The sequence below is a fragment of the Pseudophryne corroboree genome, chromosome 9 (assembly GCF_028390025.1).
Source record: "Pseudophryne corroboree isolate aPseCor3 chromosome 9, aPseCor3.hap2, whole genome shotgun sequence".
Lineage (NCBI taxonomy): Eukaryota > Metazoa > Chordata > Amphibia > Anura > Myobatrachidae > Pseudophryne > Pseudophryne corroboree.
Window position 1 is genome coordinate 430,732,330 of NC_086452.1, and position 24,767 is coordinate 430,757,096.

Sequence of the window (24,767 nt, forward strand, 5' to 3'; positions counted from 1 at the left end):
TGTGAGCTAGAAACTCCGGGTGGTCTTCAGTATGCCGGATGTCGGGATCCTGGCGCACAGTATACCGGCGCCGGAATCCCGACAGCCGTCATACCAACACTTATTCTCCCTCGTGGGGGTCCACGACCCCCCTGGAGGGAGAATAAAGTAGCGCGCCACCGCGCCCGCAAGGGGCTCATTTGCGCTCGCCACACTGTCGGTAAGCCGGCGGTCGGGCTCCCGGCGCCGGTATGCTGGTCGCCGGGAGCCCGACCGCCGGCATTCCATACTACACCCAGAAACCCCCCCCCCCCCCCCCCCCCCCCCCACAGGTCCACATCATTACTAGCCCTGGGCCAGATACACAGGCTGCAGCCATATGCCGCGGTGGTGACCGCTCCATAAGCGGGGGGGATACAGCGCGGCTCCCCTTCCTATCCCCCCTCCACAGGTAACACAGCCACTGGGCCACATCCAGTACACAGGCTGCAGCCATATGCCGCTGGGACGATGGCGGCTGCAGGGTGTGGCATGCGGAGGGTGGCAGCTGCGTTGCATCGTGCCACCTATACTTGGCCCAGATCCCGGTGGAACACACAGCGCGGAAGGAGCGGCGTGAGTGACGGACACCAGCCGCAGCCAATGGCTTGACAACGGCGGCCGGTGACATCACGGGGTTGGGCCTTCCGCTGTGCCCTGGCGGCTGCTGCAGTACACACAGCGTGGTGGCTGCCGGGTGTTGCTGGGGGCAGCAGTGACATCACGGGGGCAGGGTTTCCAGTGTGCTCTGCCGGCTGCTGCTGTACACACAGCGTGGTGGCTGCCGGGTGTTGCTGGGAGCAGCAGTGACATCACGGGGGCAGGGTTTCCAGTGTGCTCTGCCGGCTGCTGCTGTACACACAGCGTGGTGACTGCCTGGTGCTGGTGTAGTAGGGACAATATCATTGCTTCAGGTACTGTTAGATAGCAAACATGTTATTGCATAGTCTTTGTACTGCTGTGGTACAGCCAGTGGGGCGCAGTTGTTAACTGGGTGTCACACATAGTGTTTATGTAATATATATAATACTATCAAACACTACCCTGCTGGATGCATGCCCTCAGTGTACAGGGCAACCCTGGGTGGGTCCCACTGCCAACGGCCAGCCCCTTCTCTATGGATCAGGTTCTACATTGTGCAACTATACATATGATACAATATACTGCACAGGACTGGGCTGTATTCTCTGCAGTGCATTGCTGCCACTAATCTGGTACTTTATCATGCATACACCACTAACTCATTTTCTCTAACGTCCTAGTGGATGCTGGGGACTCCGAAAGGACCATGGGGGATAGCGGCTCCGCAGGAGACTGGGCACAAAAGTAAAAAGCTTTAGGACTACCTGGTGTGCAATGGCTCCTCCCCCTATGACCCTCCTCCAAGCCTCAGTTAGATTTTTGTGCCCGAACGAGACGGGTGCAGGCTAAGGGGCTCTCCTGAGCTGCTTAGTGGAAAAGTTTAAAGTAGGTTTTTTATTTTCAGTGAGACCTGCTGGCAACAGGCTCACTGCATCGAGGGACTAAGGGGAGAGAAGCGAACTCACCTGCGTGCAGAGTGGATTGGGCTTCTTAGGCTACTGGACATTAGCTCCAGAGGGACGATCACAGGCCCAGCCATGGATGGATCCCGGAGCCGCGCCGCCGGCCCCCTTACAGAGCCAGAAGACTGAAGAGGTCCGGAAAATCGGCGGCAGAAGACGTCCTGTCTTCTATAAGGTAGCGCACAGCACCGCAGCTGTGCGCCATTGCTCTCATTCACACTTCACACTCCGGTCACTGAGGGTGCAGGGCGCTGGGGGGGGCGCCCTGAGACGCAATAAAACACCTTTTTTGTTGGCAAAAAATACATCACATATAGCTCCTGGGCTATATGGATGCATTTAACCCCTGCCAAATTTCCATAGAAAAGCGGGAGAAAGGCTGCCGTGAAGGGGGCGGAGCCTATCTCCTCAGCACACTGGCGCCATTTTTCCTCACAGCTCCGTTGGAGGAAGGCTCCCTGACTCTCCCCTGCAGTCCTGCACTACAGAAACAGGGTAAAACAAAGAGAGGGGGGCACTAAATTGGCATAGAAAAGCTATATTAGGGAAAAACACTTATATAAGGTTATCCCTGTATATATATAGCGCTCTGGTGTGTGCTGGCAAACTCTCCCTCTGTCTCCCCAAAGGGCTAGTGGGGTCCTGTCCTCTATCAGAGCATTCCCTGTGTGTGTGCTGTGTGTCGGTACGTTGTGTCGACATGTATGAGGAGGAAAATGGTGTGGAGGCGGAGCAATTGCCTGTGTTAGTGATGTCACCCCCTAGGGAGTCGACACCTGACTGGATGGTCTTATGGAAAGATTTACGTGATAGTGTCAGCACGTTACAAAAGACTGTTGACGACATGAGACAGCCGGCAAATCAGTTAATACCTGTACAGGCGTCTCAAACACCGTCAGGGGCTATAAAGCGCCCGTTACCTCAGGTCGATACAGACACAGACACGTACACTGACTCCAGTGTCGACGGTGAGGAAACAAACGTATTTTCCAGTAGGGCCACACGTTACATGATCACGGCAATGAAGGAGGTTTTGAACATTTCTGATACTACAAGTACCACAAAAAAGGGTATTATGTGGGGTGTGAAAAAACTACCCGTAGTTTTTCCCGAATCAGATGAATTAAATGAGGTGTGTGATGAAGCGTGGGTTTCCCCCGATAAGAAACTGCTAATTTCTAAAAAAATTATTGGCATTATACCCTTTCCCGCCAGAGGTTAGAGCGCGTTGGGAAACACCCCCTAGAGTGGATAAGGCGCTCACACGCTTATCAAAACAAGTGGCGTTACCGTCTCCTGATACGGCCGCCCTAAAGGAACCAGCTGATTGAAAGCTGGAAAATATCCTTAAGAGTATATACACACATACTGGTATTATACTACGACCAGCAATCGCCTCAGCCTGGATGTGCAGTGCTGGGGTGGCTTGGTCGGATTCCCTGACTGAAAATATTGATACCCTGGACAGGGACAATATATTATTGACTATAGAGTATTTAAAGGATGCATTCCTATATATGCGAGATGCACAGAGAGACATTTGCACTCTGGCATCAAGAGTAAGTGCGATGTCCATTGCTGCCAGAAGAGGATTATGGACGCGACAGTGGTCAGGGGATGCGGATTCCAAACGGCATATGGAAGTATTGCCGTATAAAGGGGAGGAGTTATTTGGGGGCGGTCTATCGGACCTGGTTGCCACGGCAACGGCTGGGAAATCCACCTTTTTACCCCAAGTCACCTCGCAGCAGAAAAAGATACCGTCTTTTCAGGCTCAGTCCTTTCGTCCCCATAAGGGCAAGCGGGCAAAAGGCCACTCATATCTGCCCCGGGGCAGAGGAAGGGGAAAAAGACTGCAACAGACAGCATCTTCCCACGAACAGAAGCCCTCCCCCGCTTCTGCCAAGTCCTCAGCATGACCGCTGGGGCCTTACAAGCGGACTCAGGCACGGTGGGGGCCCGTCTCAAGATTTTCAGCGCGCAGTGGGCTCACTCGCAAGTGGACCCCTGGATCCTGCAGGTAGTATCTCAGGGGTACAAATTGGAATTCGAGACGTCTCCCCCTCGCCGGTTCCTGAAGTCTGCTTTACCAACGTCTACCCCCGACAGGGAGGCGGTATTGGAAGCCATTCACAAGCTGTATTCCCAGCAAGTGATAATCAAGGTACCCCTCCTACAACAGGGAAAGGGGTATTACTCCACGCTGTTTGTGGTACCGAAGCCGGACGGCTCGGTGAGACCCATTTTAAATCTGAAAGCCTTGAACACTTACATAAAAAGGTTCAAATTCAAGATGGAGTCACTCAGAGCAGTGATAGCGAACCTGGAAGAAGGGGACTACATGGTGTCTCTGGACATCAAGGATGCTTACCTCCATGTCCCAATTTGCCCTTCTCACCAAGGGTACCTCAGGTTTGTGGTACAGAACTGTCACTATCAGTTTCAGACGCTGCCGTTTGGATTGTCCACGGCACCCCGGGTCTTTACCAAGGTAATGGCCGAAATGATGATTCTTCTTCGAAGAAAAGGCGTCTTAATTATCCCTTACTTGGACGATCTCCTGATAAGGGCAAGGTCCAGAGAACAGTTAGAGGTCGGAGTAGCACTATCTCAAATAGTACTACGACAGCACGGATGGATTCTAAATATTCCAAAATCGCAGCTGATTCCGACGACACGTCTGCTGTTCCTAGGGATGATTCTGGACACAGTACAGAAAAAGGTGTTTCTCCCGGAAGAGAAAGCCAAGGAGTTATCCGACCTAGTCAGGAAGCTCCTAAGACCAGGCCAGGTGTCAGTGCATCAGTGCACAAGGGTCCTGGGAAAGATGGTGGCTTCTTACGAAGCGATTCCATTCGGCAGATTCCACACAAGAACTTTTCAGTTGGTTCTGCTAGACAAATGGTCCGGATCGCATCTTCAAATGCATCAGCGGATAACCCTGTCTCCAAGGACAAGGGTGTCTCTCCTGTGGTGGTTACAGAGTGCTCATCTCCTAGAGGGCCGCAGATTCGGCATTCAGGATTGGGTCCTGGTGACCACGGATGCCAGCCTGAGAGGCTGGGGAGCAGTCACACAGGGAAAAAATTTCCAGGGCTTGTGGTCAAGCATGGAAATGTCACTTCACATAAATATCCTGGAACTAAGGGCCATTTACAATGCCCTAAGTCAGGCAAGGCCTCTGCTTCAGGGTCAGCCAGTATTGATCCAGTCGGACAACATCACGGCAGTCGCCCACGTAAACAGACAGGGCGGCACAAGAAGCAGGAGGGCAATGACGGAAGTGGCAAGGATTCTTCGCTGGGCGGAAAATCATGTGATAGCACTGTCAGCAGTGTTCATTCCGGGAGTGGACAACTGGGAAGCAGACTTCCTCAGCAGACACGATCTCCACCCGGGGGAGTGGGGACTTCACCCAGAAGTCTTCCACATGATTGTAAACCGTTGGGAAAAACCAAAGGTGGACATGATGGCGTCTCGCCTCAACAAAAAACTGGACAGATATTGCTCCAGGTCAAGGGACCCTCAGGCAATAGCTGTGGCCGCTCTGGTAACACCGTGGGTGTACCGGTCAGTGTATGTGTTCCCTCCTCTTCCTCTCATACCAAAAGTACTGAGAATCATAAGAAGGAGAGGAGTAAAGACTATACTCGTGGCTCCGGATTGGCCAAGAAGGACTTGGTACCCGGAAATTCAAGAGATGCTCACGGAAGAACCGTGGCCTCTACCTCTAAGACAGGACCTGCTCCAGCAGGGACCATGTCTGTTCCAAGACTTACCGCGGCTGCGTTTGACGGCATGGCGGTTGAACGCCGGATCCTGAAGGAAAAAGGCATTCCGGATGAAGTCATCCCTACCCTGATCAAAGCCAGGAAGGATGTAACCGTACAACATTATCACCGTATTTGGCGTAAATATGTTGCGTGGTGCGAGGCCAGGAAGGCCCCTACAGAGGAATTTCAACTGGGTCGATTCCTGCATTTCCTGCAAACAGGATTGTCTATGGGCCTCAAATTAGGGTCCATTAAGGTTCAAATTTCGGCCCTGTCGATATTCTTCCAAAAAGAACTAGCTTCTGTTCCTGAAGTTCAGACGTTTGTGAAGGGAGTACTGCATATACAGCCTCCTTTTGTGCCTCCAGTGGCACCTTGGGATCTCAATGTAGTTTTGGGATTCCTAAAATCACATTGGTTTGAACCACTCACCACTGTGGACTTGAAATATCTCACATGGAAAGTGGTGATGCTGTTAGCCCTGGCTTCAGCCAGGCGTGTATCAGAATTGGCGGCTTTATCCTATAAAAGCCCGTACCTAATTTTTCATATGGACAGGGCAGAATTGAGGACTCGTCCTCAATTTCTACCTAAGGTGGTTTCAGCATTTCACTTAAACCAACCTATTGTGGTGCCTGCGGCTACTAGGGACTTGGAGGATTCCAAGTTGCTGGACGTAGTCAGGGCCCTGAAAATATATGTTTCCAGGACGGCTGGAGTCAGAAAATCTGACTCGCTGTTTATCCTGTATGCACCCAACAAGCTGGGTGCTCCTGCTTCTTAGCAGACGATTGCTCGTTGGATTTGTAGTACAATTCAGCTTGCACATTCTGTGGCAGGCCTGCCACAGCCAAAATCTGTAAAAGCCCATTCCACAAGGAAAGTGGGCTCATCTTGGGCGGCTGCCCGAGGGGTCTCGGCTTTACAACTTTGCCGAGCAGCTACTTGGTCAGGGGCAAACACGTTTGCTAAATTCTACAAATTTGATACCCTGGCTGAGGAGGACCTGGAGTTCTCTCATTCGGTGCTGCAGAGTCATCCGCACTCTCCCGCCCGTTTGGGAGCTTTGGTATAATCCCCATGGTCCTTTCGGAGTCCCCAGCATCCACTAGGACGTTAGAGAAAATAAGAATTTACTTACCGATAATTCTATTTCTCATAGTCCGTAGTGGATGCTGGGCGCCCATCCCAAGTGCGGATTGTCTGCATTACTTGTACATAGTTATTGTTACAAAAATCGGGTTTTTGTTGTTGTGAGCCATCTTTTCAGAGGCTCCTTCTGTTATCATACTGTTAACTGGGTTCAGATCACAAGTTGTACGGTGTGATTGGTGTGGCTGGTATGAGTCTTACCCGGGATTCAAGATCCTTCCTTATTGTGTACGCTCGTCCGGGCACAGTATCTTAACTGAGGCTTGGAGGAGGGTCATAGGGGGAGGAGCCAGTGCACACCAGGTAGTCCTAAAGCTTTTTACTTTTGTGCCCAGTCTCCTGCGGAGCCGCTATCCCCCATGGTCCTTTCGGAGTCCCCAGCATCCACTACGGACTATGAGAAATAGAATTATCGGTAAGTAAATTCTTATTTTATAACGCTGGCCGAGCCTGTAGCAGGGACTGCCCTTCTGCATTACAAACCAGGGAATGTACTACACTATGTGATTCATCGTGCCCTGCGCCCACTGTTCACGCCATTGCAAGAAGCTACGCCCTCTTGACCATCACACGCCCTTTGACCGTGCAGTATTTAACCACTAACACAATTATGATGTAATACTCCATATAATACACATATAGCACGGCCGAAGGGCATGCAGGGGTTCAGGGGGCGTAGCCTGTTGCATAAAATACAAAGATTTCATGCATCACCTGCGTGCAGGGGTTAAGGGGGCGTCGCCCCTTACAACGATGTTAAGAGTGCCCGTAGTAGACTATATTGGTGGTGCTGGGCTCAGGTCCCCATTGCATAGTCAATGTCGGGTGCTATGCACATCGCAACGTGTGTACGCACCTTAAGAGATGAGGAGGACCTACTCATGAGAGTTTATGTAAGGCAGGTCACACACATGCATGACTGGCAATAGTGCCAATGGTCAGGGCGATTTCCCTTCACCACGGACCATACAAGTTTGCCGGTACACCTTGCCCGATGTAATGAACGGCGGAACGACATCTCGTTCCGTCCATCATTATACTGCTCCGGATGGCATGTGGCATCTTCTGGTTGCACACGCTGCACGGCTGACCAGAAGATGACGCGGGTCACATGCAATTGGGCATAAACATTAGGCGATATGCGCTATTTGTTGTTCCTGTATGGCAAATCGTTGCGATCTGTTGCAAGACCCAATCTGCTGTGGCAAGGAACACACCTCTGGTTAGAAACTTTACAGTATCCTCAGAACCTTGGGGCTTTGGAGCACAGGACTACAAACCGTATATGATTGTGCATCTCTAACGTGGATTTATCAGGGCTTGTAAGAGCAGTGTAAGGGGTAGCACGTGACCTTCCTTAACCTATGTCTGCAAACAAGATCAAACATGTGTGATACCGCAATTTTGACAGTAATTTGCTGCCTGTGCTGCAACCCCCTACCTAGCAATCCAATACCAGCTTCCATTAGACTGGGTACACGGCTGTTAATGCAGAGGTCTAACTTGCACATTATTGTGCTTTGTACCACTCTATTCAATAAGCCGCTTTGTCTCCCAATTCTCTTAGTCACAAAGAACCAACTGTGTTCCCCCCCCTTCCAAAAAGGACCCCACGGGCTTCTCAAGCCTTAAAGTACAGATAGCGCTGTATGGATTCAGTCCCCAGACGTGGCTTCTGCCAATTCCGACAAGCGCTTGCCAACATTCTGTTGTGGAAAAATAAACAAGACATGGATATTGCTCGGGACTCAATGCACGGATTAAATGAACACTTGTATAAATAATCAGGGGACACTGAGCACAGAAGGAGATGCGGATAGATGGCCAGAGATAACACAGGTCTCTCTCTGAATACCCCGTACGCAGGCAGAGTGCCACCTACTCAGCCACTTGAGATAAGAGGTGCTACCTTTCACTGTGTACATAGTGGCACATCCTGGATCCCTGAAACAAATTGGCTGAACGCGGCCTCTCTGAGGATTTCCTGTGATCATAAACAGCCAATGACTAAAGACAATCAGAAGCACTGCGTCACATGACCACACCAATTATCCTCTTAGGGTATTTTTTTTTAAATGTTTGAACTATTTGAAACACTTCTGTTACTTAACATCTCCTGTATGCAACGGTTAAAGTATACAAAGTTATTCCAGCGATTTCCCTGCTTCCTGCCTCTGAGCCTGGTAACCACAGCCGCTGCCTTTATACCAGGTATGGTGACACTGTGCAAGCCGGGAGCCTGAAATGAGTCGGGAGAAGCCAATGTAAAGGCATAGATTCGGATATAATAAAAAGAACATGCAAATATAAATATAGGTGGACAAAAATAAGAATGACATTTGTTTTCTTTAATGCGGTATAATCAAGTAGACCCAGAACTAATTGGTCCTCTGGAATATTTTAAATAAAAGAATAACTGCTGTGCGGCACCCCCTCTCTTCCTTGCACTGGAAGTATGGCGCTTGTGTCATCCTATCCAGGAGCCAGACTCTCAGTGTAACATTGCCATGCTGGTTTAACAACGGTATGTGGCTGGCGCTCCTTGTGGGGTCACCGTGGGGGGTATTAAAAACATTTTGTCACTCGCTCAGTGTTTCAGGTACCCCCTAAGCAACCACCTAGGTTTCCCTTAATGTAGTGGCTGCGTTATCCGGTCTTTAGGTTGACACTCATTAAGTCGACATGGTCACTAGGTCACAACAGGGCAAAGGACGACACATGAAAAGGTCGATATGAGTTTTTCACATTTTTTAATTTTTTTACTTTTTCATACTTTACGATCCACGTGGACTATGATTGGGAATAGTAACCTTGCGAGGGGACACGGTGCACTAATTGGGTTTCCCAGTCACTGTACGAAGAAAATGACACCATTAAAAAAAAAAACCTCATGCCGACCTTTCCCCATGTCTACCTAATGACCTTGTCGACCTATTTCAGGTGTCGACCTAGTCACTGTTGACCGATAGTGGTTGACCTAATGACTGTCGACCTAGTTACTGTCAACCCAACGATCCACACCCAGCGGCTGCCCAGTTCCAGTGCTGATGACATGGAGTCACCGCAAGCTGATTTATGTACTGATCTGATGAGCAGAAGGTAATTTATAGCTCTTACATCAATGACTACCTGGTAACTGTAGTGCGGAGACACAAGGGTTACACCATCTGTAGGTCTGAAAGGATTAAAAGTTTCTCCTGTAGGATACAACGTAAACAGATTAAGGTAAAAGTGTAATTGTCCATCATCCGCCCCTCAGATAGTACCGGCTAACACATTCAGGGTGTGTACACACGGTGAGATAAATCTGTGAGATTTTGACTATATAGTCAAAATCTTATGAAAAGTTAGTGCATATCTCATGGTGTTAGGCAGCTTGCGATACAGATTCGATCCCGATGCGCGCTCCCGTGGGGTCGGTATCGTAAGGTTAGATAGACTGTGCAGGCAAGTCAATCTTGACTATCTAGTGTACAATCTAGTACAAAGTATAGTCAAAATCGGACATAGACAAAATCTCAAGCACAGATAGTCAAAATCTGTACAATCTGTGCTATCTGGGCTCTGGGTGAGTTTAAGGGAAATCGCATAGTCAAAATCGAACACAGCAGGGATCTCACCATGTGTACACACCCTAAGATGTAATGGGCGGGATGTACTAAGCGGAAAATGCGGTAAACCGCCTGTTTACCGCATTTTCCTGATGTACTATCCCCCGGCCGCCAGGTCAGCGCCGCGGCGGGGTTCGCCAGCTTTATCTGGCGATAGTCCATAGAAGCCTATGGGCTTCTCTCCGCGGCGCTGTGTGAGGGATCCGATCGGATCCCTCCCAGCATGCCCTGCGGCCGCATGCGCAGACTGACTTTTGGGGCCAAATCCCGGAAGTCAGGCTGCCGCTGTGCATCGCGGAGGACAGCTCTTATCGGAAGAGCTGTCCTCCGCAATGCTGATCGCATATGTTAGTACATATGCGATCAGCATCGTGGCGCAGGGCGGCGATGTACATTAGTACATCCCGCCCACTATCTGGTTGTTCTTTAAACCTTTGAATTTGGGCCCTGGTTGGCTTGTATGCATACTGTATTCACTCATGCAGCACAGACAAGTGGCTTATTGTTTAGCCGACCGCAGTAAGATGATACATCCAATGCTGTCTAATGTGTATATTTAAAATATAGACTGATGTTCTGCAAGATGAATGCACAAAACAGGTGTTCCATTATATTAACTGATATATATGTAATTCATTGATGGCTCTATACACTGTCTACACAGAGAATGCATAACATCTAGCTAATTGATCTGGAAACGTTAATGTTGCACAAGAAGACATGCTAGGAAAAGCCCAGTTGCACAGGGTTACACTGAACTGCGCGTTCTCAATGCAGGCCTTAGGCTTGAAGCTCTCATTAGTGTAAGCTTGTGAGTTGTGTCCAGCCACGTTGTAGGCTGTAATAATAACCTGAAGTGCTAGCTGTGTGATGAGGTAGCGGCTGTGAAAACGGACAGCGGCATACCGGCCTTACCCTCTTTCCCCGGCAGCTGAACAGTAGTTGGTAAATAAACTCCATTGTCTGAGTATTTGGATAAGAAATGTGCAGGGAAGTGTAAGGCTGTGTTTGTTCAGGGCAAATTGAGAAATGAATGTACAAATGGATCTCATTGATAACTTGTTATTTTTAAACCCAGGAGATGATGAATAATGGACTCTGTTAGATGAATTAGAAAATGGATGTAATACGCGACACATGTGGAGCGTTTCTTACCATTGATCATACGAGTGTTTATCCATTCTTGTACCATGATTGTTACTTTTATTTTACCTGCTTTGTACTTTTTGTATTTGTGTGTTGTATTGAAGAAGGCTGTTTACGTGTGGGGTTACAGGTTATGTACAAAGAGCTTTGTTTCATTGCAAGGAGGTATTCTACTTAAAGCAGTGCTTGTTGTTATTACTAATATGTCAAACTCTGACATGTCCCTCTGTATGGTACATGGACTTATTAGTGTAAGCTGTGTACTGCACAAAATGTTTTGGTTGCTATGGGTTACTGTACATTTTTGTATATGCTTTGTATGGGGCTGATTGATTTTGCCTATGGAATCTCGCAGGATTTTAGGATGGTAAAACATTGCTACATTTGCACGTGCCTCATAGTTACCGTTTAGTGCGCAGACACACGGAGCGAGAGGCTACAGTAGGAGCTTGGGAACCTGCTCCGATATGGCTTGTAGATCTTTGTCCCTACGCAAAAATTCAGCATTATTTTTTTCATGATAATATAGCCAGTGCGTTCTGCTGGTGTCTGTGGGCCTGGCTTTCTTTTGCTTTGCCTTTCTAGGCCGTGTGAACTCCGAAACTGTAATCTTTATTCCCAGATCAGTAAGTCCAGAAGTGTCCGGTTACTCCCATCACTCATCATATTGCTTATCTGGACATAAATAGATTTATTTGGATATAGCCATACGGATCAGCTGGAGACAGCAACAAACATGAGAAATGAGGGCTAGGATCAGGGTGATAGATGAATCCAAGCTCTTACCCCAAATGTGCCATACAGGCCTCTCCCAACCAACACCATGGATGACAAGCGAGAACATAAGCCACCAGGGGCTGATTCGGAGTTGCATGGAAGTCGGCCGCATTTGCTCTGTATGCACAAAACTAAATGCGGATCTTCGCCTGTATGCAGAATTATATGCATCTATGCAGCCACACAACTGCTCGTGAACATAACCATAATCACTGTCACATTTGCTTCGGTTGGGAATGGGTCATAGGGTTGACATGCATTAGGTCGACAGTCATTGGTCGACAGTGACTAGGTCGACACACGAAATGGGTCGACATAGCCATTAGGTAGGCATGAACAATGTCGACATGGAAAAATGTCGACATGAGGGTTTTTCTTACCTTTTTTTGTGCCGTTTTCATCATAAGGTGACGGGGAACCCCAATTAGTGCACCGTGTCCCCTTGCATGGCTCACTTCGCTCGCCATGCTTCGGCAAGTTTTTTTTTAAATGGTGTCATTTTCTTCGTAGAGTTACCGGGAACCCCAATTAGTGCGCCATGTCCCCTCACAAGGATACTATTCCCAGTCGTAGTCCACGTGGATTGTAAAGTATGAAAAAGTTCCAAAAATGTGAAAAACGCATGTCGACCTAATGCATGTCGACCAATAGTTGTCGACCTAATGACTGTCAACCTAAGTGTGGTCGACCTAATGACCGTGTCCTGCTTCAGCCCTGTACCCACTGCAAGAGATCCACCCAAAAATCTGAAGGGTCTCTGTGTACGCTCTACTTGCAAAAGCCCCCTATTCTGCCTACGTGGCCACGGCACGACCGCACTCAGCCTACATGTGACCCGTTACCGCGCAGTTACGCTCATTTAGCCGCAAGTGGAGATGCAACTGAGATGCGTCCAAGTCTGAACCGCTCGTAGTTGCTCATGGTTGCGTCTTCTTGGCGATGAGCATGCACAGTGCGGAATATCATACACCCCACCGCAAAACGGACTTGTGCGCAAGTTTTCAGTCATCCATGCCCTTAGAACTGTTTGGAAAGAAAATTCTTCTAAAGTATAATTCTTTCCGGTAGTTGATGTTCTTGGAGTAATGTCCCTTTAATTTCTGCAGCAATGGCATATAAAGCAAACAGTTGATGTCATACATTACCAGCCCAGCATGGCAATCCAGTGTGACTGTTTACAGTGAGAAACAGGATATTTAAGTTCCCATGAGTTTCCATTAGGCCCGGGTGGTGAGAAGGGCGGCCAGGCCCTGATTTACAGCGGTTGGGGGGTCCTGCAATGGTACGGCCCTCATTCCTCGACTAATGAGACCTACTTCTCTCTAATGAAAAGAGACATTGTCAGACACAGGCTCACTGGACATACAGCATTACACCAGAATAAACATGTAAAAGATATTTCTTGCCTAGTGATGGATGACGTAACTCTCAGAGTGTCACATTTAAGGTAATTATAGATTGCCCGAGCTGCTGTTAATTCCCCTGAGCCCCTTTACATGAGACGAGCTGTCAGGTTTTACCCTAAATTTCCAGACGACATCTTAAATTTGGAATTACGTACTCACTGAACTCCCTTCATTTCTCACGGGTAACCAGACTTATTTACTACTCATTATTGAATGCAATGTTTAATTAATGAGGTTGAAACATGAGAAATTTGTATAAGGAGGAAATATACCTATTTTATTAAGTGGATGTTTGCTTTATTTTTCTACATATGTTAAGTAAAACAAGGTGACATTTTGTTCACCATAAACTACTTTATTTCACTGCTTATTTAGATTGGTTATTAGTGAATGAATGAGAGCAGCCATTTTGTCTCGCTGAGGTAAACTTAATTAACTTCAGTACACAGAGCAGTGCCACCCACTGAGCAGAATGCCTTTAACTCATTAAAATGCTTGCACAATAGTAATAGAATATTTTATTTTGTCATTTATTGTGGAATTAGGCAAGTGCAGAGCATTAAGGGGAAAACAAATCTATATTTTTCATGTAATTCAATGTAAAATATAACTACAACCCACTATTAAATAAGTGTTAAAGTTTATTGTGTACCCAAAATTGGACTGTCAATTAAAACCTCTTATGGGTCAATTAGCAGGTAATCAAAATGACTAATAAACTAATTGCAAAAAATATACTATATAATCCATAGCAGTCAATCAGATATTTGCTTTGCTTTTCTAAATTATAGTACTAAAATGTATCTGTTTGGTGCCTGTGCGCCAGTTTTCATAAATGTCCCCACTTGCTTTAGAATTGGATTAGGCAGCGAGGAAATCTTCACCCACTGTGGCACTACCAGTGGCTAGGCAAAGCTGGGACTTATAGTTCCCCCTTAGCTGGATAGTACTGGTTTGACTAATGTCTCTTAAAACTAGATTATTTTAGGTCATCACTTAAGACTGCATGCAAAATATTTATGCTAATTAGACAATAGGTGCTTTGTAACAGCAGATTACTCATATAGGGGGAGATTTATCAAAGCTTGGAGAGAGAATGCGGAGAGAGAGAAAGTACAAACAAATCAGCTTTTGTCATTTAAAAAAACAAACTGTAAAATGACAGCTGCTGACTGGTACTTCATCTCTCTCCTCTTCATCTCTCTCCAAGCTTTGATACATCTCCCACAGAGTGTCATCTACTGCCACTCTCTGGATTCCAGTTGAACGACCGTTAGATGTTTATCAGTTGAGAATGTTTCAGGTACTTGCTGGAATTGCTTCGTATTGTCATGAAGTGACATGGCCTGGGGGGCATGAGGAATCTCAGCTGGGTGTAATGATACCTGGCAGTTACCCCTTACTGAGAGTTACTGATTAAAGTGCCAGTTGTGGTTTACTGGACAGAAAACCTAACTCTTAGGGATTTCCACACCGTTGTGCGCTCCTGGCAGATAACTCAGACAGCCCACGATTAATTGAACAACCAGAGACAGTTGACTGTTATGCATCTGCTTACCACATTCAAAAACCTTCATGTCTCTTATAAAGAAATGAAATATTAGCATAGGGGCTGGTTCAGATAGGCACAAGGTCCCGTTGTCTCCCTGCGCAGTGTGTGCACATTTCCAGCAATTACAGTACGTATACATGGTCGAGTCACATTATTATGACCACATCCTACATTTGACGTCAGCAGCGCGTAGCCCATTAAGTATGTCACGTGTCGTGCGCTGGCTTGGTGGGTATGTAAGGTGTGTGATAGGCCGTCTGCACACAAATCAATCGTTGCTGCCATGGGTGAAAGGGGCGATTATCGGCTTTCAGACCAAGGGTGGCAGTATTCCTGAAACCGACGCAGTTTGTGAACTGTTCGCGTGCTGCTGCGGTGAAGGTGTATCGTGACTGGACAAATGGCACCATTGCGTATAACCGGCGTGGAAACTGCGGAGCACCATGTGTCATTGATGTGAGTGGTGAACGTCAGCTACGAAGGTGCGTGTGGGCCTACCGAACACGCTAGAGTGGAGCAGCTCACCGTCACAATGAACCTGAGGGCTTCCAGACGTGTGTCTAATATGACAGTTCAGCCCGTCTAGCTGCTGTCCGCGCTGCACACGGCGGTTACTCTGGCTATTAGCTGGTGGTCATAATAATGTGACTCCACCGTGTATCTTTGCTTATTATTGAGTGATATCTATTGCCAGCGCGGCTTTGCGCTTAAGTGAATTAGTCCCCATAGAGAGGAATTGCGACCACTGCTGCTGATGAGCGTTTTGTGATGTCATGGAGACATGCAAAATACATTTCATTTTTAGCCCCAGCGGCGAGAGCGACTTTTGGTTTTTCAGCTGTACTCATTAAATATATATATGTATTCAGACCAACGTGCCAGACAGCATGTATATTGCAGGGTAATTTATAGACAATATTAAAATGAGATTACAGGCGTACAACGTGAGTCCTGAGCATTTTATTGCTGCTGAGACAACGCATAGAAACTGGACAATATATCTCAGTCGGACCTCACAAGAGGAAGTTTGGAATTCAAAGATTCTGCTGTGTATACAAAGTCTGCACAGGAAAGGAGACACGTTTCATAGACTTCCATAGCATTAATGTGGACCTGTCACCTAAATTCAGTGGGGGCAGCCATTTTGTGGGCTGAACCAATAGCCATGAGAATTCAGCCTATCAGTTCAGTGGAAGTTAGGGCCATCACTTAGGGCCTGAGGTACAAAATGGCCAGGGGTTAATTTTGAAGGGGTTTAACTATCAATGTGAGTGTGTCCCATTGCCGAAAAGCATGGCATGCTATTGGCTGTAATGTATTTATATGATGAAAGTATGCGGTTAGTGGTATAATTCACCTGGATCAGTCACATGGCTTCTTGGCTATTTCAGTTTGGGACATGGTATAGAAGATCTACAGTGTCAAGGTGGACAGTCATTAGATCGACCCCATATGGTTGTCTTTCATTAGGTCGACAGGGTCAAAAGGTCGGCAGGTAAAAGGTAAACAGTGCGTAAGGTCGACAGGGTCAAAAAGTTAAAATGACAATGGTCGACGCAAGTTTTTTGGGTGTCACTTTGTATGTTTCATCATAAGTGACCACAGTTAGTGGCAACATGCACCAGCGTGGGCTTGAAGCGAAGCTTGCTTCGGGCAAAGTGGCTCGCTCCGCTACCGCTGCATTCGCCACAGGTTGCTATTCCCAATCGTAATCCACATGGATAGTAAATCAAGCAAAAGTTGGGAAACCATGTAACCCCCCCCCCCCCCCCCCCAAAAAAAAAAAAGAAAAGAAAAAAGCAACAACAACAACCCCAAAACCTTGTGCCGAACATTTGTATGGCGACCACTGTCATGTCAACTTTTTGTACTGGTCAAACTTTTGTACCTATCGATATTAATGCATGTCGACCTTTCGCCTGTTGTACATGTTGACCATATGATGTCAACCTATTGTCTGTCGACCTATCATCCGGATACCTTCAGTTTACTATCGTACGCGAACCTTTTTAAGCTAGCTACAAATGGGGCAATCTGATTGGTCAGTTAACAATTTTGACCAACTTGGCGAACATTTGACTCAGAAGTATAGGCACACTGTGTAATGTGGTGATCCGGTTCTTGGTCCTGTGTCTGAGCAATAGAGCCAGTGATATTTGGCAAGACTGTCACCGATGTCATGTTATTCTGACTGGCTGGTGGCTATCATCATATATGTTTCTCTAACGTCCTAAGTGGATGCTGGGGACTCCGTCAGGACCATGGGGAATAGCGGCTCCGCAGGAGACAGGGCACAAAAATAAAGCTTTAGGATTAGGTGGTGTGTACTGGCTCCTCCCCCTATGACCCTCCTCCAAGCCTCAGTTAGGTTTTTGTGCCCGTCCGAGCAGGGTGCAATCTAGGTGGCTCTCCTAAAGAGCTGCTTAGAAAAAGTTTTTAGGTTTTTTATTTTCAGTGAGTCCTGCTGGCAACAGGCTCACTGCATCGAGGGACTTAGGGGAGAGAATTTCAACTCACTTGCATGCAGGATGGATTGGATTCTTAGGCTACTGGACACCATTAGCTCCAGAGGGAGTCGGAACACAGGTCTCACCCTGGGGTTCGTCCCGGAGCCGCGCCGCCGACCCCCCTTACAGATGCTGAAGATTGAAGGTCCGGAAACAGGCGGCAGAAGGCTCTTCAGTCTTCATGAAGGTAGCGCACAGCACTGCAGCTGTGCGCCATTGTTGTCACACACTTCACACCAAGCGGTCACGGAGGGTGCAGGGCGCTGCTGGGGGCGCCCTGGGCAGCAATATTTAATACCTTTATGGCAAAAGAATACATCACATATAGCCATTGAGGCTATATGTATGTATTTAACCCATGCCAGATATCTAAAACTCCGGGAGAAAAGCCCGCCGAAATAGGGGGCGGGGCTTATTCTCCTCAGCACACAGCGCCATTTTCCTGCTCAGCTCCGCTGTGAGGAAGGCTCCCAGGACTCCCCTGCACTGCACTACAGAAACAGGGTAAAACAGAGAGGGGGGGCATTTTTTGGCGATATTTTGATATATTTAAGCTGCTATAAGGAACAACACTTATATAAGGTTGTTCCCATATATATTATAGCGCTTGGGTGTGTGCTGGCAAACTCTCCCTCTGTCTCCCCAAAGGGCTAGTGGGGTCCTGTCTTCGATAAGAGCATTCCCTGTGTGTCTGCTGTGTGTCGGTACGTGTGTGTCGACATGTATGAGGACGATGTTGGTGTGGAGGCAGAGCAATTGCGGATAATGGTGATGTCACCCCCCAGGGAGTCGACACCGGAATGGATGGCTTTGTTTATGGAATTACGTGATAATGTCAGCACATTACAAAAATCAGTTGACGACATGAGACGGCCGGCAAACCAGTTAGTACCTGCCCAGGCGTCTCAGACACCGTCAGGGGCTGTAAAGCGCCCTTTACCTCAGTCGGTCGACACAGACCCAGACACAGACACTGAATCTAGTGTCGACGGTGATGAAACAAACGTATTTTCAAGTAGGGCCACACGTTATATGATCACGGCAATGAAGGAGGCTTTGCATATCTCTGATACTGCAAGTACCACAAAAAGGGGTATTATGTGGGGGGTGAAAAAACTACCTGTAGTTTTTCCTGAATCAGAGGAATTAAATGATGTATGTGATGAAGCGTGGGTTAACCCAGATAGAAAAGTGCTAATTTCAAAAAAGTTATTAGCATTATACCCTTTCCCGCCAGAGGTTAGGGCGCGCTGGGAAACACCCCCTAGGGTGGATAAGGCGCTCACACGCTTATCAAAACAAGTGGCGTTACCGTCTCCTGATACGGCCGCCCTCAGGGATCCAGCTGATAGGAAACTACCCTAAAAAGTATATACACACATACTGGTGTTATACTGCGACCAGCCATCGCCTCAGCCTGGATGTGCAGTGCTGGGGTCGTCTGGTTGGATTCCCTGACTGAAAATATTGATACCCTGGATAGGGACAGTATTTTATTGACTATAGAGCAATTAAAGGATGCTTTCCTTTATATGCGAGATGCTCAGAGAGATATTTGCACTCTGGCATCGAGAGTAAATGCGATGTCCATATCTGCCAGAAGGAGTTTATGGACGCGACAGTGGTCAGGTGATGCGGATTCCAAACGACATATGAAAGTATTGCCGTATAAAGGGGAGGAATTATTTGGCGTCGGTCTATCGGATCTGGTGGCCACGGCAACTGCCGGAAAATCCACCTTTTTACCTCAGACCCCCTCCCAACAGAAAAAGACACCGTCTTTTCAGCCGCAGTCCTTTCGGTCCTATAAGAACAAGCGGACAAAAGGACAGTCATATCTGCCTCGGGGCAGAGGAAGGGGTAAGAGAGGGCAGCAAGCAGCCCCTGCCCAGGAACAGAAGCCCTCTCAGGGTTCTGCAAAGCCCTCAGCATGACGCTGGGGCCTTACAAGCGGACTCAGGAGCGGTGGGGGGTCGACTCAAGAATTTCAGCGCACAGTGGGCTTGCTCACAGGTGGACCCCTGGATCCTGCAGGTAGTATCTCAGGGTTACAGGTTGGAATTCGAGAAGTCTCCCCCTCGCAGGTTCCTAAAGTCTGCTTTGCCAACGTCTCCCTCAGACAGGGCGACGGTATTGGAAGCCATTCACAAGCTGTTTTCTCAGCAGGTGATAGTCAAGGTACCCCTCCTACAACAGGGAAAGGGGTATTACTCCACGCTATTTGTGGTACCGAAGCCGGACGGCTCGGTAAGACCTATTCTAAATCTGAAATCTTTGAACCTGTACATACAAAAATTCAAGTTCAAGATGGAGTCACTCAGAGCAGTGATAGCGAATCTGGAAGAAGGGGACTTTATGGTGTCCCTGGACATAAAGGATGCTTACCTGCATGTCCCAATTTGCCCTTCACATCAAGGGTACCTCAGGTTCGTGGTGCAAAACTGTCATTATCAGTTTCAGACGCTGCCGTTTGGATTGTCCACGGCACATCGGGTCTTTACCAAGGTAATGGCCGAAATGATGATTCTTCTGCGAAGAAGAGGCGTATTAATTATCCCTTACTTGGACGATCTCCTGATAAGGGCAAGGTCCAGAGAACAGCTGGAGGACGGAGTAGCACTAACCCGACTAGTGCTGCAACAACACGGGTGGATTCTGAATTTTCCAAAATCTCAGTTGACCCCGACGACACGTCTGCTGTTCCTGGGAATGATTCTGGACACGGTTCAGAAAAAGGTGTTTCTTCCGGAGGAGAAAGCCAGGGAGTTATCCGAACTTGTCAGGAACCTCCTAAAACCAGGGAAAGTGTCTGTGCATCAATGCACAAGAGTCCTGGGAAAGATGGTGGCTTCTTACGAAGCGATTCCATTCGGCAGATTCCACGCACGAACTTTTCAGTGGGATCTGCTGGACAAATGGTCCGGATCACATCTGCAGATGCATCAGCGGATAACCTTATCGCCACGGACAAGGGTGTCTCTTCTGTGGTGGTTGCAGAGTGCTCATCTGTTAGAGGGCCGCAGATTCGGCATACAGGACTGGGTCCTGGTGACCACGGATGCCAGTCTGAGAGGCTGGGGAGCGGTCACACAGGGAAGAAACTTCCAGGGAGTATGGTCAAGCCTGGAGATGTCTCTTCACATAAATATACTGGAGCTAAGAGCGATTTACAATGCTCTAAGTCTGGCAAAACCCCTGCTTCAGGGTCAGCCGGTGTTGATCCAGTCGGACAACATCACGGCAGTCGCCCACGTAAACAGACAGGGCGGCACAAGAAGCAGGACAGCAATGGCAGAAGCTGCAAGGATTCTTCGCTGGGCGGAAGATCATGTGATAGCACTGTCAGCAGTATTCATTCCGGGAGTGGACAACTGGGAAGCAGACTTCCTCAGCAGACACGATCTACACCCGGGAGAGTGGGGACTTCATCCAGAAGTCTTCCACATGATTGTGAACCGTTGGGAAAAACCAATGGTGGATATGATGGCGTCCCGCCTCAACAAAAAACTGGACAGGTATTGCGCCAGGTCAAGAGACCCTCAGGCAATAGCTGTGGACGCTCTGGTAACACCGTGGGTGTTCCAGTCAGTGTATGTGTTCCCTCCTCTGCCTCTCATACCAAAAGTACTGAGAATTATACGGCAAAAGGGAGTAAGAACGATACTAGTGGCTCCGGATTGGCCAAGAAGAACTTGGTACCCGGAACTTCAAGAGATGCTCACGGAGGATCCGTGGCCTCTACCTCTAAGACGGGACCTGCTTCAGCAGGGACCGTGTCTATTCCAAGACTTACCGCGGCTGCGTTTGACGGCATGGCGGTTGAACGCCGAATTCTAAGGGAAAAAGGCATTCCGGAAGAGGTCATTCCTACACTGGTAAAAGCCAGGAAGGAGGTGACTGCACAACATTATCACCGCATTTGGAGGAAATATGTTGCGTGGTGTGAGGCCAGGAAGGCCCCCACGGAGGAATTTCAACTGGGTCGATTCCTACATTTCCTGCAAACAGGATTGTCTATGGGACAATCAAACAGGATTGTCTAGTGGTATAATTCACCTGGATCAGTCACATGGCTTCTTGGCTATTTCAGTTTGGGACATGGTATAGAAGATCTACAGTGTCAAGGTGGACAGTCATTAGATCGACCCCATATGGTTGTCTTTCATTAGGTCGACAGGGTCAAAAGGTCGGCAGGTAAAAGGTAAACAGTGCGTAAGGTCGACAGGGTCAAAAAGTTAAAATGACAATGGTCGACACAAGTTTTTTGGGTGTCACTTTGTATGTTTCATCATAAGTGACCACAGTTAGTGGCAACATGCACCAGCGTGGGCTTGAAGCGAAGCTTGCTTCAGGCAAAGTGGCTCGCTCCGCTACCGCTGCATTCGCCACAGGTTGCTATTCCCAATCGTAATCCACATGGATAGTAAATCAAGCAAAAGTTGGAAAACCATGTAACCCCCCCCCCCCCCCCCCAAAAAAAAAAAGAAAAGAAAAAAGCAACAACAACAACCCCAAAACCTTGTGCCGAACATTTGTATGGCGACCACTGTCATGTCAACTTTTTGTACCGGTCAAACTTTTGTACCTATCGATATTAATGCATGTCGACCTTTCGCCTGTTGTACATGTTGACCATATGATGTCAACCTATTGTCTGTCGACCTATCATCCGGATACCTTCAGTTTACTATCGTACGTGAACCTTTTTAAGCTAGCTACAAATGGGGCAATCTGATTGGTCAGTTAACAATTTTGACCAACTTGGCGAACATTTGACTCAGAAGTATAGGCACACTGTGTAATGTGGTGATCCGGTTCTTGGTCCTGTGTCTGAGCAATAGAGCCAGTGATATTTGGCAAGACTGTCACCGATGTCATGTTATTCTGACTGGCTGGTGGCTATCATCATATATGTTTATGAATGATATATAATGTCTCCTTATGTGAAATCAACTTGTAATTTTGTCTTATTTGCCTAGAACTGATCCTACCAATGAAAACCTGGGCTTTATTAATTGAAATGTGCAGGACGCAATTTATGACCTAAAATTCTGGTTGGAAAGTGGCTAGGACAATATTTTACTTCTACTGTCAGGAGCTTCAGCGGTGAGACCTGTGGAGCGCTCAATCCACGTGGCGGGTTCAGTGCTCACTTTCTGATTCCTTTTATGTCTCGGGCTCACACTGTGGTGCTTTCGGATGTTGTTGTTGGCATTATTGGCGTAGATTCTTAGTACAGTCTTGCAGCTGACCATGACTGGTTAAAGTGTTGGGATTTAATCTCTAATGGGCCTTGAAGAGCTGTTACAGGCAGTTGAAGGATACACAATTGGGAGCTATTACTCATTTTGAAATAATTATTTGGTTTATGACTTTTGCATGTTCCTTTAATATTATGAAATGTTAGTTAAACCCGGGCAGGAGGGGGAGTCATATGTCATACTCTGCATTCGTCACCATTTCTAGCCTTGGACTTTGCAGCAAGGACACTTTCTGGTGATATTTAACCATTCTGTTCCCGGTAGAGCATAGCCATAGAACATTGGCGCAAGACGTGCAGACTTATTTAAAGAGACCTTATATAAACAAACTGTTTGAGCACCGCATTTGCCTATTATTCTAGAAATATCTGTGAGATTTCCGAAGTTTTGGGGAGTCCGTCCAGACTCCCAGGAGAGCAGTGTGCTCTCCATGATCCCGATTCTCATTCCTGGGAAGTGTGCGGGTTGGGGGGAGGGGGAGCCTTGACAAAACATTCAGAGACTAATGTTGCAAATCCAATCATTGCAAAGCATTGAGCAGGACAGCTCTTGCTCCTTGGTCCTCACCTCACCTCTCCTAGAGAGAAGGCATGGGCAAGTATGATCACCTACTGTACTTTTGAAAACATTGTGGAGGTCATATATGGAAATTAGTGCATCTCTTCAGGTTTTTGTGAGTATTCTAGTACTTGAAAGTAAAATGAAACCTCTATTTGTTTGCTTTGCAGTAGAGTAACTTTGTGTGTAGCTTTCGGTGCACCAGTTTCCAAAACATGTTTGTCAGGCCTCTCACTTAGGGGTCTATTCATGAAGCAGGGAAAAGTGTGGAGAAGTGAGCCTGTGGAGATATTGTCCATGACAACCAATCAGTGTTGAGGTAACATTTATAAAATGCATTCTATAAAATTATATGAAGCAGCTGATTGGTTTCCATGGGCAACTTCTCCACTGGCTCACTTCTCCACACTTTACACTGCTTCATGAATAGACACCTTAAGGAGAGATTTAGCAATCCTAAGGAGGACAAGTGGAAGTATTGCCGATAGTAACCAATCAGGTTTTAGCTATCATTTTATAGACTATACTAGATGAATGATAGCTAGAATCTGATTGGTTGCTGTGGGCAACAACTCCACTTGTTCTCCCTGCTGCCACCAATAGCACCAAGCTATTATGACTGCTGATGCAGCAATGTTTGTAAGCCTTGTAGTCTGTGTTCTGCAAGTCTCTTTTTTTCTTGTTTTCTTCATACTCTTTATATTTATGTACTTTTTACGGCGTTGCGGTCCCCTGCAGCGCCATATATGTACAGCATAGGAATACTAATATTTGGAATTGAATGGCACAAGCTCAGAAGCAGCAATGCTGGACACTCTGCCCCCACGCTGCCCAAAAGACATCATGTAAGGTCACAGTCATTTGAAAGCATAGAAGGAAATACGATTTTCTGGACATAATCGCTCATGACAGATGTTTTACTGAATGTTCACTGAAAAAGATGTTGAAAATAAACCCTACGCTTACACTATGTGGTGTAATACTGGAATCCCCTGGCTGTCCCAATTGGTATTGCCAGCAATGTGTTTCACGTCCTGATGTCTGGTATTTTCCATGGGTTCCCTGCCTCTGCAGATTTACTATATACAACCATAAGCCTGTGCTATAGCAGCAGTGATCACTGCCTGGCCGTGTATACACACATTACTGCTACAGTCACGGTGTGTATCCTAATAGAGAGTCTTCTATAGATTATTACTGATATAAAGACACCAGATTTTCTGTGCCTTGCACCTGGCCTCTGGAGCTAACAGTCTTGTCATAGGGGTGGGTGTCTGCCAGTGCGTATGTACTGTATCTCTGTAAGTACGAATGCACGTCCCGTTCACGTTGACAATGGACTGGTTAGCAATCTTCCAGAATGTGTGTAAAGAGCATTTTATGGTGGTCATTCCGAGTTGATCGCTCGCTAGCTAGTTTTAGCAGCCGTGCAAACGCTATGCCGCCGCCCACTGTGGAGTGT

General features: G+C 47.4%; 1 protein-coding gene across 2 annotated transcripts in view; it reads left to right on the forward strand.

Annotated features, from left to right (window-relative positions):
• The window catches only part of PDZRN3 (PDZ domain containing ring finger 3), a 369,995-nt gene that overhangs the window by 120,564 nt on the left and 224,664 nt on the right, over positions 1–24,767 (forward strand). The gene's annotated exons all lie outside the window — the stretch shown is intronic.